The sequence below is a fragment of the Heliangelus exortis genome, chromosome 14 (genome assembly GCF_036169615.1).
Source record: "Heliangelus exortis chromosome 14, bHelExo1.hap1, whole genome shotgun sequence".
NCBI classification, from domain to species: Eukaryota; Metazoa; Chordata; class Aves; order Apodiformes; family Trochilidae; genus Heliangelus; species Heliangelus exortis.
In genome coordinates, this window is record NC_092435.1 from 6,547,982 (window position 1) to 6,563,961 (window position 15,980).

General features: G+C 44.5%; 1 protein-coding gene across 1 annotated transcript in view; it reads right to left on the reverse strand.

Moving 5' to 3' along the window:
* RBMX (RNA binding motif protein X-linked) overlaps positions 1 to 14,348 on the reverse strand; it is a 336,703-nt gene extending 322,355 nt beyond the window's left edge. Inside the window, exon 1 of the mRNA XM_071757986.1 lies at positions 14,342 to 14,348. The gene's annotated coding sequence lies outside the window, so the exon portion shown is untranslated. The remainder of the gene's footprint in view (positions 1 to 14,341) is intronic.
* Positions 14,349 to 15,980: the final 1,632 nt, after the last annotated feature.

Sequence of the window (15,980 nt, forward strand, 5' to 3'; positions counted from 1 at the left end):
TTTGGGGGAGGTTCGTGTGTAGCATAAAATTATAGAATAATTTGGTTTGGAAGGGACCTCTAAAGGTCATCTGATGCAATCCCCCTGCATTAAGCATGACTGTTGTTAACTTGGAAAAGTAGGAAGAACTGATTTCAGGTGTTCTCCTAGCCCTGACAATTTGACTTTATGATGGAGTGTGGCCCCTTTAGCAAAGCCAGCAGGTTAGTGGGCTGAGCATCCTGCAGCTGTCTGGGCAGCTTTCAGCAACCACTGAGCAGGCAGCAATGTTCTGAGCATCCCTGCACCTGTCTCAGGTACCAGGGATCTGGTGTTACCCCCCCCACTGAGTACTGCATCACAGATTTTTAAAATTGTAACAGGGAGAGCTAGGAGCAGAAGGACCACTTGTGTGATGAGAGCTTATCTTGGGGAGCAATGCAGGGGGAGAAACTCTTACTCCTTGGTGGGAAATCACTCCTACAGCCCTGGACTGTGGCTCTGCATAACCCAGGGAGGGTCGATGCTCCCAGCTGCACTCCAGCAGCTCCTGCATTGCTTTGCAGACAGTGCCCAGGCTGTGCTGTCTGAGATAAAACACAGTTGGAATTTATGGCTGTGATGCAAGAACTGGGTGGTAAAAGTTTTATGGACTTCTTGTGGGAGGCAGAGTAGCAGGGAGCTGTAAATCTGGAAGGCGATGTCTGTGAAGTCAGAGCATGTCAGTGATTTCAAAAAAGTGATTTCTTTAAATACCAGAGCTATGCCTACAGCATACAAATCCAGCCTGTGTCTGACTGAGTCCTCAGCCCTGTCTGTGGCCTTGGTGTGCCTTACCCTGTGCAGAGTCTGTGGATCCACGAGATGGCACCTGGGCCTCGTGTTATTCTGAATCAGCTTCCAATTCTGAATCTGCTCCAACTTGTGAGATGTTATGAACTGGATGTCTGTGTGTTCCTCCTTTCATCCTGGGTTAACCTTGTTCTTTTTTAACATGCTGTTAATTGGGAAATGTGGCAATGCTAACAGGCTTCAAAAGCAATTAATGGCATACATTCAGCTGTGACCCATACCTAGAGTGGGAGCTATTTGTGAAAGAGCCTTTTGGGAAAAGATGCACCCAATATCAAAATGTTTTAATGACATCTAATTGGATTTTGCAAAAAATTCCAAGCATTTTATCTTTCTGTTGCAGTATTCAGGCTCATCAATTGTTTCTAATTATGGCAATGGGTAAATCCATAGTGATGGGGAATTATCCCAAGCTGCTGAAAGCTCCATCAGGAAAACCTCAGCAGAGAGTTGCTGCTGACTCTTAGAGGGCAGGGAGTCCCCCTGGGTGGTGGGGACTGTCCTCTGTGGTGTCACCCTAAAAATGAATCCTAGCAGATGTAAGGAACAAAACAAAAATCTGGGGGAAAAACTCATGCCAGTCAGAGTCATAAAGACAACAGCATGTTAATCTTCTGATACTGATGTTCAACTAGAAATGCTAGAGCAAAATGACACAATGTGTAGAAGAGACAAGGGACTCTCCTGAACCTATTGTAATTCATTAGTCTACATAAAACTGTCTTTAAATTTTGGAGTATCTTCCATTTGATTATATTCCCCCAAATGTTGCTCTGCTTTGCAGAAACAGAGGCTGAAGGTGAGCATTTGCAGCTAAGACTTCAAAATCTGGGTTTTTTTTTTCACATTCACAGGGAGTTACATGGGGAAAAGTGGTGTCTTTTCTTGGCAGTCCTAACCTCTTCCAAGCCAGTTTATAGCCCAGCATCTGTTTCCTAGCCCCTCTTGCAATGTTCTAGTGACATTTCCTTGCTGTTTGGGTTCAGCTGTTTGGCATCTGCTGCTCTGTGCTGCCAGGGAGCTGTAACTGAGTCAGCCCTCACCCTGCTGTTTCTTTGGACTGCACATTTAAGATTAACACAAGGTTCATTCATTGGTAACTTCTCACAGCTCTGGTTGTCGTGCAAAGGTTTCTTCTCTTATTTCTTGATGTAGTCTGGCTTCTGTTGCAGTTCTTTGTAATGTCAGGATTTCTTTTTCAGGAACTTTCCATATGATTCTACTGGGAAAACAGACTGGAGAAGCTTTTGTGGAAAAAAATGGTGCTTAGGTTTGGTATCTCCATACTGGAGATACCTGTCTTCACTTTTCCATATGTCTCTATCCATGCTGGTGCAGTTTTATTCCCCTTCCTCCCAGGCCTCCAGCAGGAGTAGTAGAGTCTGCTCATGTGTTTCCCCACTGATGAATTTCTCAGTTGCAACTGAGGCTGGGGGAGATAATGGTCTACCTGATGCTCCAGGTGACATCTGTGTCCATTAGAGACCAGGAAATCACTCTAGAATGAAATCAAAGCTTTCTGTCCTATACAACAGTGTTTTTATTGAAACTGTAAATCTGAAAAATGTTTTGGAGTTGCCAAAATGCCTTGTGCTGGTTTTCATTTCAGCTCAGACCAACAAACCCAAATGTCAGTTCTGACCGCATTGTGGAAGTTAAACTTCTTATGCTTTCCTTCCACTTCAACTGGAAATAAGCTTCAACTTACTTCATGCTATAGCTTAAAAAAGTCTTTGAAAGGAAAAAAGAAAACAAACCCACAACCCAAAAAACTCCCCCCAAACTAAAAAAAAAACCCACAACTCCAACACTTCAGTCTATCAGGACAGTCTATCTCCTCCTTGGAAACAGCATTTGCCCTTCTTTATATTGAATTTTTAAAAAACCTGTACTCCTGCTTGGAATTAGTGTCATGATTTGCTCACAGCTCCAAAGGTCTCCCATGCTTCCAGTTCTCCTGGAGACTGCCATGAGCCAAGGCTGGATTTTGCCATTTTGCTCCCATAAGGTGGCCTTTGCAGACAGACTTGTTTGTTTAGCAGAGGGTTTGTACTAAATGGTCCCAACAATGTTAAGTAACGAACTTTGCTAATACATTTTGCTGAATTTCAAAGACGAATTAAATCAAGGAGAGCACAAAGTAGTGTTGCATAAATTTTTAATGTAAACTTATGGATTACATCGTTCTGGAGACTGCTATCAGAAGCACTTTGAAACCACATGTGGCTCATGATAGCTAGACAGAGCCAGTTTCAGCCAGAGATGAGTTCAGACTCCTCTAATAAACACCCCTCCAGGGATCAATCTGAAGTGGTAAAATTTTATGGGTAGCTAAAAAATCAGAGTTCTACAGTCAACAATTAGCATCGTTGTATTTCCCCTCTGCCTTAATGAAAAGGACAGGGTATGTGTTTTTAGCACCTTTCTCCAACATGAAAGTAAGAAAACCATGGTGTTGAGACAAAAATGATGGATGGAGCAACATGTTCATGGGGCAAGGGAGCCTTGGTAGCTGGCATTGGTCTCCAGATGCTCTTAGAGCAAAGGATTTGGAAGGAAGCTCTTTGTAGCAGCTGCACACAGCAGTGCTGTGTGCCTGGGCTGGAGCAGCCACTGCTCAGCTCCATGTTTCAGAACTGGATCAGTCCCAGGGTGTGCTCTGAGAGCTGCAGAGAACAGCACGTTCTGCCCTTGGGTTTTATGAGCTGCTGCTGCTGGCAGGGCTGTGGAGCCCCCACCTGCAGCTGAGTGCAGAAAGTGCCTGCTTGGCTGTGCTCTTCTTCCCTGACTCTTTGCTTACTTTACCCGTTTTGCCATTCAGGTTCAAAGAGAGCTCTGGGGATAACCCTGGTGGCTGGGCAAGGTGGGAACCAGGGAGGAATCCATGGGCAGGAATTTCTCAGCAATTAGTGAGAAGTTGGTAGAAGACTGAGAACATCTGAAGTGGGAGAGGATGAAGATGCTGTATACCTATTAAAAGAGGGTCTTAGCACAACTAAAATCAGTGGTGGAGACTGTTTCTGTGTCTCACCAGTTCATCAGAGCTTTTCACCCATCAATATTGGACTGCTGGAGCTGTGTCCATTTTGCAGGTGGGGATGCTGAGGGTGGTGGCACAGGGGAAGCCAGGAGTACAGAGCCTGCCTGCTGCCTCCTGTTGTGTTATCCCTTATCAGTCAGGGAACACAGCCAAGAGCAGAAGGTTTCCTGCATGGAAGTGAGGGGCTGTGTCTAATGTGGCTCCCTAATTGCATTTGGATTCATGAAAACAGTCAGGAGCACTTGGGGATAATGTCTCTGCATCTGTAAGTGCTCCATCAATAAGAAAGAACTCTTACCTATTTAGGGTCTCCTATTCCTCTCTCCATGGGGATGCACCTCAAGCCAACCTATATCACAAGTCCCCAGCACCCCAAGCAGGTTCTCCCTGCAGCCTCATAGCTTCATGACTGGCATGGCTTGGCCTGCTGAGTGTGTGCCATGTATCTTGCACAAATCTCTCTTTTTTTTTAGGAAAAAAATGAAAAGTGGCAATTTGTATCATAGAATGCTTTTGGTTGGAAGGGACCTTAAAGCTCATTTCATTCTAACTCCCCTGCATGGGCAGGGCCAACTCCCACCAGCCCAGGTTGCTCCAAGCCCTATCACCTGGCCTTGAACACTTCCAGGGAGGGGGCAGCCACATCTTCCTTGGGCAACCTGTGTCAGTGTCTCACCACCCACACATTAAAGAATTTCTTCTTTAAAGAATTCTTCTTCAAAGAATTAAAGAATTAACCTCTGGAAAGTCGATGGCTGCATCTTGGATCCAGCCTGAATCCAGGGAAATTTTCCCTCGTTGTTGAAAAGCAAGACTGCCAGAAAAAAACCAAAACACAACAAACCAAACCAAACCAAACAACCAAAACCTAAGCCCTCCCCAAACAGCCAGCTAATGCTTCAGAAAAGGCCTGGCTAGACCTGGAAGGTATCCTATATGCACCAAGTGTGAAAAAACTATAAAAAGCCTGACACAAACACAGCAAAAATGGCCATAGGTCAGTGCTGAGTGAGGAGAGTGTCTGGGAGCTCCCACTGGAGCTGGGGGGACCATTTGTTGTGCAGAGAAAGTTATTAAATTAATGACCCTTCAAAGGACACACATCTACAAAGGAGGTCACGGATAACTGGGAGGTTTGTGGAGTTAAAGAATCTCAAGCAATTGTAACAATGGCAGCTTAGAATCTTCATTTTCAGAAAGTTTTATAATGCTGGAGACATCTGTGTTTTGCACTTCCTGGGTTTTATTTTCAATCATTTTTCTCATTTAAAAAAATGTGTTTATCTCATTATGTCTTCATATCTGAGCCAGCATTTAATTCTCTGATTGCATATGGTCGGTACAGCATGTGCCATTACACTCACCAAAATAATGAAATGGCAGTTCCCTTTGCAAAGTAGAAGACTAGAAATAACTTTCTGCTGAGAGATGATATTAATTTTTCTCTCTCTTTTTTTTTTTTTTCTTTCTTTCTTTTTTTTTCTTTTTTTTCTTTTTTTTCCCCAATAAAAGTGAATAGCTAAGTGGCCATGATTCAGATCTGAGAAAGTGTTCTCTGTCTAGTCTGTGACTTGTTGTATAAGGGATGCACTGCAGCTTTGATATTTATGGTATATTATAACCACGTAAGAATTATTTTAAAAGGCTACGAGAAAGATCTGCATCTTATTTTATGTATTATTTATAGGCCTCTTATTCTTTCCTTTGTGCTGCAGGTTTTGATTTTTTTTTTAATCTTTCCCCTTGATATTACAAAGTAATAGTCCTGATAACATAATTCACATTGGAAGATGTTCCCACGCATCCCTGTGCAGGCAGCTGGGATCTGAGTGGGCTGTGTCCCACTGGTCCCTGCCACCAGCCTGGGCTCTGGCATGGAGGTGGCTGTGATGCTCTTGACATTCTTGAGCAGTAGTTGACTCAGTCAGCTCTTCCTTGGGAAATCACAGCTTTAGTAGAGTACCTGGATTTTTCCCAATCTTTTTTTTTCACACCTTATAACTCTGTTCATCTTGTGTTAGTTTTTTTCCCACCCTTAATGTTTCCTTCACCTTTGGAAAGCTTCTCTTTTCATCACCCAGGTTGTGGTTTGTGAAAAGCTCTTTAGATCATTGTGAAATCAGTGAAAGGCACCATCAGGGTTCTTCCCTGGATGGACAAGAGTGTGAAACCAACATTTTTGGTCCAGCAGCATCAGCTGTGAGGGTCTAAAGAGCTCCCCTTAGCCCTGGGCAATAAATACCCATCTACTAACCACGTGCCCAGCAAACTCCTGGTTATACCAGTGTGTAACAGCCCCATACTGAGGAGGTGGTTTGTGGGTGGGTGGTTTCCCTTCACTTAGGACTGAGGGGGAGTATTTAATAGAAATACATCCATAATACCTTAAAAATCTTGGATGTACGATTTCTTAATTTTCCTTGTTAATTATGTCTCCTGGCATGGGCTTGTGGGAGCAACCTGTTAGTTAGCTTCTCTGTTGGCTGCCTTGTGCCTGTCTAAATTAATGAAAAGTATTTCTGCTGCTCATTCTAAATGTGAGGCAGCTTCTCTAGGGAAAGAGCTGATGCCCTGAGCCCCAGGAACTGCTTTGTGCTGGGGAGTTCTGTGCTCTGGGGCCTGGGGTGGGCAAATGGAGCACAGGGGCCAATTTCTCCATCTTCCTCTGCTCCCCACAGTTACAGATGGAGCCGTGTATTTTGTCCAAACTGCAGTGACCTATTTTGTTGCCTTCATCTCCAAGCATTGAATGTTGCTCCTGGAAATCATAAAGCAGCTGTACGTTCACCCCAAAGGTATCAGTTACAGTCTAATAGTATTTTTCCCTTATTGCACTTTTCTCCCTTTCAACATGAACTCAGATGACACCCACTGGAGCAGCTGTTTCCTTCCATCACGATTTTATCCAGTCCCTTGTTGCTTTTAGAGGGATTCTTTGCAAAAAACTCATTGTGCTAATTCCCCTGGGTCTGCATCGAAGTTGACTTGATGCTGTGCAGTTTGAGCAGGACTTGGGCTTTCTTCTCCAAGGTGAAGGTTCAGTCCCAAGCATGAATCACATGGAAACAACACGTGCCAGCCAACCCAAAAGTCACTGCAAGCCTCATCTTGCCAGCATTGTTTATTTCAATATACTTCAGGGAGTGGATCTCAACAAGTAAGACAACTTCAGGAAACGGGTGGGTGTTTGTTCAAAGGGAAGTAGAAGCCAAATGTACTTTTCAACAGGGTTCACCTTTCAGGGTGTCAGCTGTTGGGAACTGATCTGTTTTCTAGAGTGTCCCTGCTCTTTGAAGCTCTGACACTGTTTTCTTTCCCTGTTGACAATGCCTGGGAACACGGCCCCTAATCTATCACTTACTGCGGTTTTTACAGTCTGCAGTGACACATCCTTTTCACTTCTTCTAGCAGGTATTTTTTAAATAAAAGGCAGACTTCTTAGCAGCAGCTTGGTTATTCATCAATATTATTAGATTCTCCCTTCCCTCTCCTGAAGCTAGGAATAGAAAGCTATGAAATGACTGTGGAGGATGCGCTCTTAAAACAAAGAGCCGAGGAAGGAGGATGTGAAAAACATGGACAGCTGAAATCCAGAAAGAGATTTTGTGAACCAGTGGAGGGGGAATATTACACCCAGTGCCTGGTGATTGAGCTGGCAGGACCCTGGATAAGCACGAGCAGCAGAGAGGGTACTCCGTGCCCTGATCCCACTGCCAGTGCCAGGGCTGGGAATGAGGTTGGTTCCATGAGGGGAGCACCCGGCTAAAGCCAGCAGGACATAACAGGAGCTTTTGAGAAATAAATTGGATTTTCTCCTTGCTTCCAAAGCTGAGACATACACAAATGTATAAAAAAAGCCTCCTTGAAATCTTGGAGAGATATTTGTGTTGCATTGCAGGTGTATGGACACCTTGCACCAGGACAGCTATTTGCAGGTGGGGTTATGTTCCAGCTGGTTTGTCTGGAATAAATCAGGGAGTGGAGGCAGCCATAAAAATCACTGCCCTGGCATCACCCTGGCACCATCTAAGCCCCCAGGCTAAAAGTGGGGTGGAGCATCCTCCCCACTTTGATCCTAGAGGATATTTGCCTGCTAGCCCAGACTGGGGATAAGAGCTTTGTTTTGGGGAAGTGCTTTTACAGTGTGCTCATGTTTACTCCCTCCTGATTGGGCTCACCTTTGGTAATACTCTATTTCAGTGGATGACTTGGGGAAACTAAATCTGCCAGTGGGGGATGTACCCAGACTCCTGGGATTTTGAACAAGAACAGATTGAAGGAAAAAAATATTACCACAGCCAGGCAACAGGTAGCTTTCCAGTAGGACTTGTGGTTCTGCCTCTTCTGGAAGTGCTTGTTAGCCTTATTTGGCCTTCCTAGCCAACCACAAGCCTGGGAAACTTCTATTTGGGAGATTCCTGTCTCTTATTTAGCAGACAGTGAGATAAAAATGCAAACCTCAGTCCAAACCCATCAAAATATAAATATATATATATATATACAGACATGAGGAGTCCATCAGGGCAGTGAAGTAGGTGTTAAAGCTCCTGTTATCCCACCTGTGCTGCAATTACAAAATGACAGATCTTAGACATGATGGAGAAACTGGAAAAACTGCAAGATGCAAGTGCCATACACATCAGAGAGTTGGTTACTCCAGCCAGCACAGGGAGAGCAGCTTCCATCCTGCAGCAGAGGCTGCTTTGCTTTTTTCACAGCCTATGCCATGGAAACACAGCTGCTGTTCTGTTTCTGCTGCAGACACACAGCTTGCAGATGTTATGCTTCCTGGAAAAGTTCTAGGATTCCCAGGAAGTTACTGTGCTGGCTTTGTCCCATCTTTCTGGCACGGGTCAATAAGGCCACAGGGTGCTGGGTGAGAAAACAGTTTTCACAGGCACAAGGTTCACCTGTGGTTCAGTGTTTAACTAAAATGAAGGCTGACAGCTTTCCCCTCTAAATTAAACTAATGAGATGTTTCAACCACTTAAAAAATTGTTTGCTCAGATCCTTATTGCTGGATAATGTCTCCATGTCCCCTTCCCACAGACACCTCCACAGCTGGGTTCACTCCCTTGCCCATGCTGGGTCTAAAGAAGTGCTCATTACTGGAGCTCTGTGCCCAGAGAGGTGGCCACACAGCAACAACCTGCTCCACACAGAGCCACTCCTCTGCAGAGAAAAAAGTTTTCTTACTAACTAAAATAATAAAAAAAAAATCCCTGCCTTTCTAATCTGTCTGGGTGCTTTGGCTGGTGCTAATCTGAGGGCACTGAGCAGCAGCAGTGCTCATGCTCCAGGTAGTTCTCTTCCCTTGGCCCATTTCCCCAGGTTTTCCACTTAGACCTTCTTAATTCATCCTCTTCCAGCTCCTCACCACCCACAGCAATCTCCCTACAGCAGCTTGCACACACTAAACTGGTAATAGAATAACAAAATTGTTTTGGCTGGAAGTGCTTTATAACACTTTTCAGTGGAAATAGCCTGGATTAGCAGAGGTGCTGATTCAGGTAACGAGCTTGATTAGGCCAAAATGAGATAAGTGGTACGTGTAGGCAGAAGAAAGAGTTTTGCCTCCTGGGAGGGCAGTAGCAAATGTGTCTGTTTGGTTGCACCACCATCAGCTCCATGCAGTATGGGGTCAGCTCAGAGAGATATCAGGACCTTCATGATTATAGGACACTTGCCTGGGGTAAACCTGTTCCCTGTGGAGCTCTGGAAGGGTAGGTAAGGTGGGTAACAGGGATGGGTAGTGGTGTTTCCCTCTTAAAGAAATGCAATGCTTGGAGAAGAACATCTACCCTGGGGAGCAAGCAGAGCAAGTTTTTTTCTAATGAATAGCAAGCTGGTAGAAGTCAAGCTTTTTAAGAGCAGAAATGGAAGTTTGTGTGATTTGATGAAGCTCCCTGAGCACTTCCTTTGCTGTGTCTTTGCTGAGAAAGTGTGTTCTTCATTATAGCCCTGTTCCCTGCAGCAGAGGAAAGAAGCAATTGGGACCTGGGAGCTGTGGTTGCCCAGCTGAGGAGGGGGGGAGAGAGAGCACACTCTAACTCTTTGTTTCTTGAAAATTAAGCTGAGCAAATATCACTGCAAAGAACCAATTATACAGACAAAAAACCAAAATACAGGTAATTAGGCTATTTTATACTTACAGCTTCAGAGATTTTTTTAGCTGGGGACTGATACCTCAAGGAACCAGGCACTTCAGTGCTGGTTGTGGTGAAAATTTCTGGTTTGTTGTAAAAATGGTGTTTCTTTCAAAATATTTCAAATTTCAGTTTGTCTGCCTATTTGCTATACCACTTGCACTGCATTTCCATTACAGTCCCAGAAGGATGCAGAAAGTGTTGTTAAGTGCTTTCCTTCTTTCTCTACTGCTTGACCTTGGGTTTCATCCATGGAAAACCCACCCAAAGGAGCATGTTACAGGTCTGGAGTGCAGGTGGAGTGAGCATGAGTTTGTTTGCAAATGCCTGTGAAATAAAGCCAGTTACTAGATTCTATTCCAGTAAAGGTCAAATTCTTCTAAGAGGAAGAAGCCATGAATGTTGGCTTTTCAAACAAATACAGATTCTCTTGGGCCACTGGTGGCATTGCCAAAGCTATGCCAAACAAGAATAAAATGTGACCAAATATAGTAATTTGTCTGATGGAAGGGGAGAAGTTTTCTGGCAGAATGATTTAGCATCCAGGATTCTCCAGCTCCAAGCAGCTGGAACTGGACTGAATGTGAAGCTCTGTGTATTTAGGGGTCTCTTTCCCACTGACATTCCCATCAGACCAATGTTTCCACAAGGGATCCAGATGCTGTTTTATAACTGGAGCATCTGATGTCCTTTGGGAAAATTTAGACCTCTTCTTTTTTTGAACAAGCAAATGAATAGTTGAGCCATTAAGTTGTTTTTAAAATAGCATCCATATCCCTCTCTCTGGTACCATATTCTGTGTAATAAATGCAAACACAATCCAGGGAGTGTTGAAAGAAGCAAATCAGAGATCCATCTAGGGCAAAATATCCTTGATGCAGGGAACAACTGATGCAGAAGGCAAAAATGAGCATATCATACAGATGGCTACAAACTTCCAGCTTGCTCTTGAGAGTGGCTGAGAAGGTAGGAAGTGGCTAAAATGACAGGGACAAGAGAGAGGCTAAAGCAGGGGAGAGTGATTGTGATGGGGGAACAGGGTGGATATGTGGATTAAACTTAAATGTAGTGCATTTGGTTGGATAACTGTTTGTGTGGGTTGTTTTACTTCGGATGTCCAGTTTGAATGGCACTCCAGAATCTCAGGCTGTCCGGCTGCTGCTTAATTATTGACATAAGGATACCTCAGGCTGACTTTGGTAATCTCAGCATCTTGGGCTGATGCAGTGTTTCTTCAGGGTTACCAATGAGTTTCGTGTCCTTTCCTGTTTGAATTTTCATTTAAGATTTACAGCAAACAGCAATGAGAAATGCCAGAGGGCAGCTTTTCAATTCTTAGAAAAATAAAAATATGTGCCAGGATTCATGCATATATTCATGTGGACACCTGTGTTATTGAAACACATTTCCTTTGCTATTTGTGATGTATTTACTTGAACCATTCTGAAATTCAAGCAATGCATAATACTGAAAAATCTCCTGTGGAGTTTAGTAGGAAACATAAAACTTTATTTTACACTTGGAAATGTTGCTCTATATATTACTTACTCTTCCCTTCAAGTATGTCCAGACTTATTCTCAACTGGAATCAGTTCAGACACTGGGGATTCTCAGCAGACTCTGACCAGAGCAAAGCCTTAGGGTTCAATACTTGTTTACCAACCATATTCCTGGGCAATTCCACTTCCCACCTCACACTGAACTTACCTTAAAGTCCTTTCTGGCTACTTAATATGCTCTCTCATCACAAAAAGATTTGCACATTTGGTTTGCTTGTTCGATTTACAGATTAGATTCTCCCCCCAACTCCCTGCAACCCCTGGTATCTTTTTTCTTCTTTTTTTCTTGTTGACTGGAGGAACTTGCAGTCCTCTCAGGTTCATGTTGCCAGGGGCCAGCTCTTGCAGGGAGATATTAGTCCTCTAAGGACCTTCACTCTGATTGAGAAGACTTTACTGCTGTGAATGTCTGACAGGTTGTTAGGATGGAGGAGTGGGGAGGAACAGGACCTTTAGTGGGAAGTGTGGTGAGGTCCTGACTCACTGCTCAGACAGCCTCCTATTCATCTCCCATTTAATGTATGTCTGCACTGTAGCTCTAAGCACATGTGCAGAACTTATTGCTGTAACAAATCTTGTCAGCCTGAATGACATTTGAGATGATGAACAACAGGAACTTCAAGTGAGAGCCAGGGAAGAATACCAGAGAAGATTAATAACCTGTCTAGAGATACATCTATTCTTTGGTAGCACATTATAGCTTGTGTCCTGCTGGCACAGGTCCCTGGCACCCAGGGCTTTGCTCTGAGACCACATTGCTCTGGGGAGCTTGTGGTGCAGCCCAAACTTAAGCCATTCAGAAACATGAAGATAATGAGTTCTCATCCCATTAAATCTCAGTGCCCCAGTCCCTTCCTAGAGATGTGAGTTAGACCAGTGAAAGCTTGCCTTGTTTGCTACTGGGAGGTGGTGGCACTTGTTCAATCTTCTCCAGCCAAGCCTGGGTTTAAGGTCTCTTACCTGTGAAAAATCAATAAATCAAAATATTAGAAAGTGCCGTGCTGATAATTGTTTTGTCCAATAATCTTTTTCCCAAAGCTTAAATTATTTCCAGCAGCATGAAGTTGTAATGAAGACTAAGTGTATTTATGAAGTGAAATAATTAACAATGGATTAGCCATTGGAATGCAATTTCCTGTTCCATCCATAACACAGGCTGAAATGTATTGGGCATCGTTGTCATTCTCTTAACTGAGAGAAAAAGTTATATTTGCCATTCTCTGCTGGCTGCACTTCTCAAGCAAAACTGCATCTTATATAAAGCTTCAAGCCAGAATCTTAATGGAGAAAGTATTCACAAAAAAATAAATGTGCACATAAATATTTCACAGGCATCTCATACATGCTTTGTGTTTCATCATATTTAATGTATGAATGTAACAATTTTACTTGAGTGGATTTTTTCCTCTTAAGCAATGCCTTAAAGAGCTTCAGGTAGAGAAATGAATTAGTGTGAATGTCTGTAGGGTTTTATAACGTAATATATGGAAGAGGTAGAGAAAACCTTCTCCCCGGGGTTCTTTTGCTTAAAGAGCAGAACTGAAGAACCTCATTTACCACTTTAAGTATGAAGTAATAAATCCAGGTGTTTGAAGCCCTGCTTTTATGCTACCTGTCAGCCCTGCTCTGGCTTTCCCTCTCTCCAGAGGTGGATGGCACAGTCTTCCACACAGCCCATGGAAATGGGCTTCACTTGCAGTAGCAGGGAAGTGGCTGCAATTTTGGATAGCCAGTTTTACACCAATGGACCCAGGTACCTCAAGCAGAGCAGGAATCTCGACCAATCTGAGCACCAGTGACACCTGCAAGTGCTGCTGCTTTGCTGCTTGTTGCTCTCTTCTCCCAACCCCTCAGGAAATTTACTGAACAGAGATGATCTTGGAGGGAACCTTGAGGCCTCTCTCTCTGGGGAGGACTGACACTGTGATTATGCTCTTTGCTTTTTGAGTGCTTTACACCCTTCCACCCCCAGGACTGTATTTTAGCATCCTAAGTAGCCTTTGGTAGAGCACTCTGCTGAACTGCAGCAGGGACCTCTAGGTGATGTGGATGGTGGGGACCAGGACAAGATGCCCTCTGTGGATCTTTAGCCTACCTAGGGCAGAATCCATCCAAGCTGCTGTTTGCTTGGCCCTGTGAGGGGCTCTTGGCTGCTCAGTGAGGAGCACTCTCATTGCTAGGTCACTGGTCTATAATGGGATGCCTTGAGTTTTACAGAGGTCTGCAAACAAGGGTGCTTGCCCACATATGCTGGTGGTTCATTTTTTTCCTCTCTAAATCATTCTCTACCAGAATCATATGATTTGGGAAAAGCCCCAGGAGATGCTGGTGGCCAAGAAAATCAGCTGCCTTATATTTAGGGGTGAGGGTGGTGTTACTCTATGTGCAGCCAGGCACGTACCAATTGCCTGGCAATAGGGCTCTTTTGGTAAGAGAACCCTTCTCCAGACATCAGCCCACTGTCTTAAAACAGAAATCAAATAGAAGGCTTTTAATGAAATCTGTTTCTCTTTTCTTGCCAACCAAAAAATCCCTAAACCAATCCATTTCTGACCCAGCTCCAGGTGGCCAAAAGGTAATGCAAATAGAAGATAAGAAGATCTGAGTTTGGACTTGTTTTGAGTTTTCATATATGCAGCCATGATATTTGTTCATCATTTGAACCCTAGAGAGGAAAGATTTTTTTTTTTTTAATGCTAGCACTAAAATTCCCTGCTATTTATGAACACTTCTGTTTGGATAGTTGCAGTGTTACCTCCCACAACCACCTCTCCCACCAACACAGAACCAGAGGAGGCATGTGGCTGTTTTTATGGTTCACCAGATTAGCTGGAACTGTAGAGGAAGGAGGCTGTGCTCTAATAAGCCACCAAGTTTGCCTCTGCCACCCCCTCCAGGAGTGGGCTAAGCTCACAATAGGGTTGCAGGAAATGATGTTCAGCAGAAAGATTCAGTAGAGGAGGTCTCTTTCAGTCCTTAGTGCTGCTTTTAACAGTGATTTTATACAAACCAGCAGTCTCAATCAGGTTAAGCAGCCAAGAGGGGCTTTTCTCCTGGCCTTCACTTAGCATGCAATGTCACCAGCACCTGGTGGCAGGTGACTTCTCTGCTTCCTTGGAACAGCACTGATGTTTTCTTCTGCAGAAATCCATTCAAAAGCCGTTCTGTACTGATAGGGCTATTAAACAGAAATAGAAACAGCTACTCAAGTGTTGGGTCTTTCACTGGCCCCCTGGTGTTGGAGGCCACAAAGGCAGCACTGTTGTCACCATCAGCTGCAGGGCTGGGAAAGATGGTCAAGGACTGCACAGCGTGGGGAGGGGACAATTTCTTCAGCAGTTGAGTCATCGTGTATATATATATAATATGAGATCACTGTTCTTGGCTCCAGTGTGATGCCACATAGGCCACAGCAGAGAGGAGGGCCATCCATCCATCCATCCATCCATCCAGCATCCCAGCTGGATGCGCTGGAAGCTTTCGTGTCCAAAATCCCCGCAGGGCAGCGCGGGAGGTGCGGCCGGGCCGGGCTGGGCTGCAGGTGGCGATGCTCGGCAGGGAATGTTTGGCTCCATCCCTGGAGAAGAGGCTGAATTTGGAGCCTCAGCGCTCAGGCCGAGGCTAGAAACGTGCAGTCTGGGTTCTTCCTATTCGGAGAGATATGTGTGAGTGGAGCAGAGGGGAGGGAACAGTGGAGTTGCACAGTTAAAATCAAAAAACCGTATTGAAAGAAAACTTCATTACAGAAAACTGTGATGAAGGAGGAGCTAATGAAAAAGAAAGCTCCTGCCAGTGCAGAGGCAGATGTGTCTGAGGTGAGCCCAGGGAACAGTGTGTTTCCCCATCCAGGTAGGATGCAGGGGGCTTGCAAAGAGGGTGAAGATGTTTCCAAGGTGGGATGCATGGGCTGACACCAATCTGCAAAACTGAACTGTGCTGGGAATGGGCAGAAGAACCACTGGGAGCCCCCCCCTAAGCAGGTCTGCCATGGAGCAGCCTCTTCCCTGTGTTTAATGCCATGCTTTGGGGTCTGGGGATCCTGAATGTGATGCCCTTTTTTTCTCCAAATGTAGCTTGGTGACCCTAAGTGAAAATAAGTTTCTGTGACTGGAAGAGAAAACTATTCCTTGGCATTAAGGTATTCAATTCAGTGTGCCATGTGCAGCATTTCCCCAGGGGATACAGTCAGCAGATGCATTGACAGGCCCCATAGCCCAAATTGGGCAACAGAAATGCTCACAAACCCAATAATAACCACGCTTTGAAATCTGGGCCAGTCTTGGCTCTACCCATGTAACCAGTGAGGCTCTGGGATGTGCTTGAGATCACACAGGAAATCTGCAATCTCTGCATCACAGGGTGGTGCTGTAATGAGTGGACTGGCCTGGAATAAGAGCAGTGAAG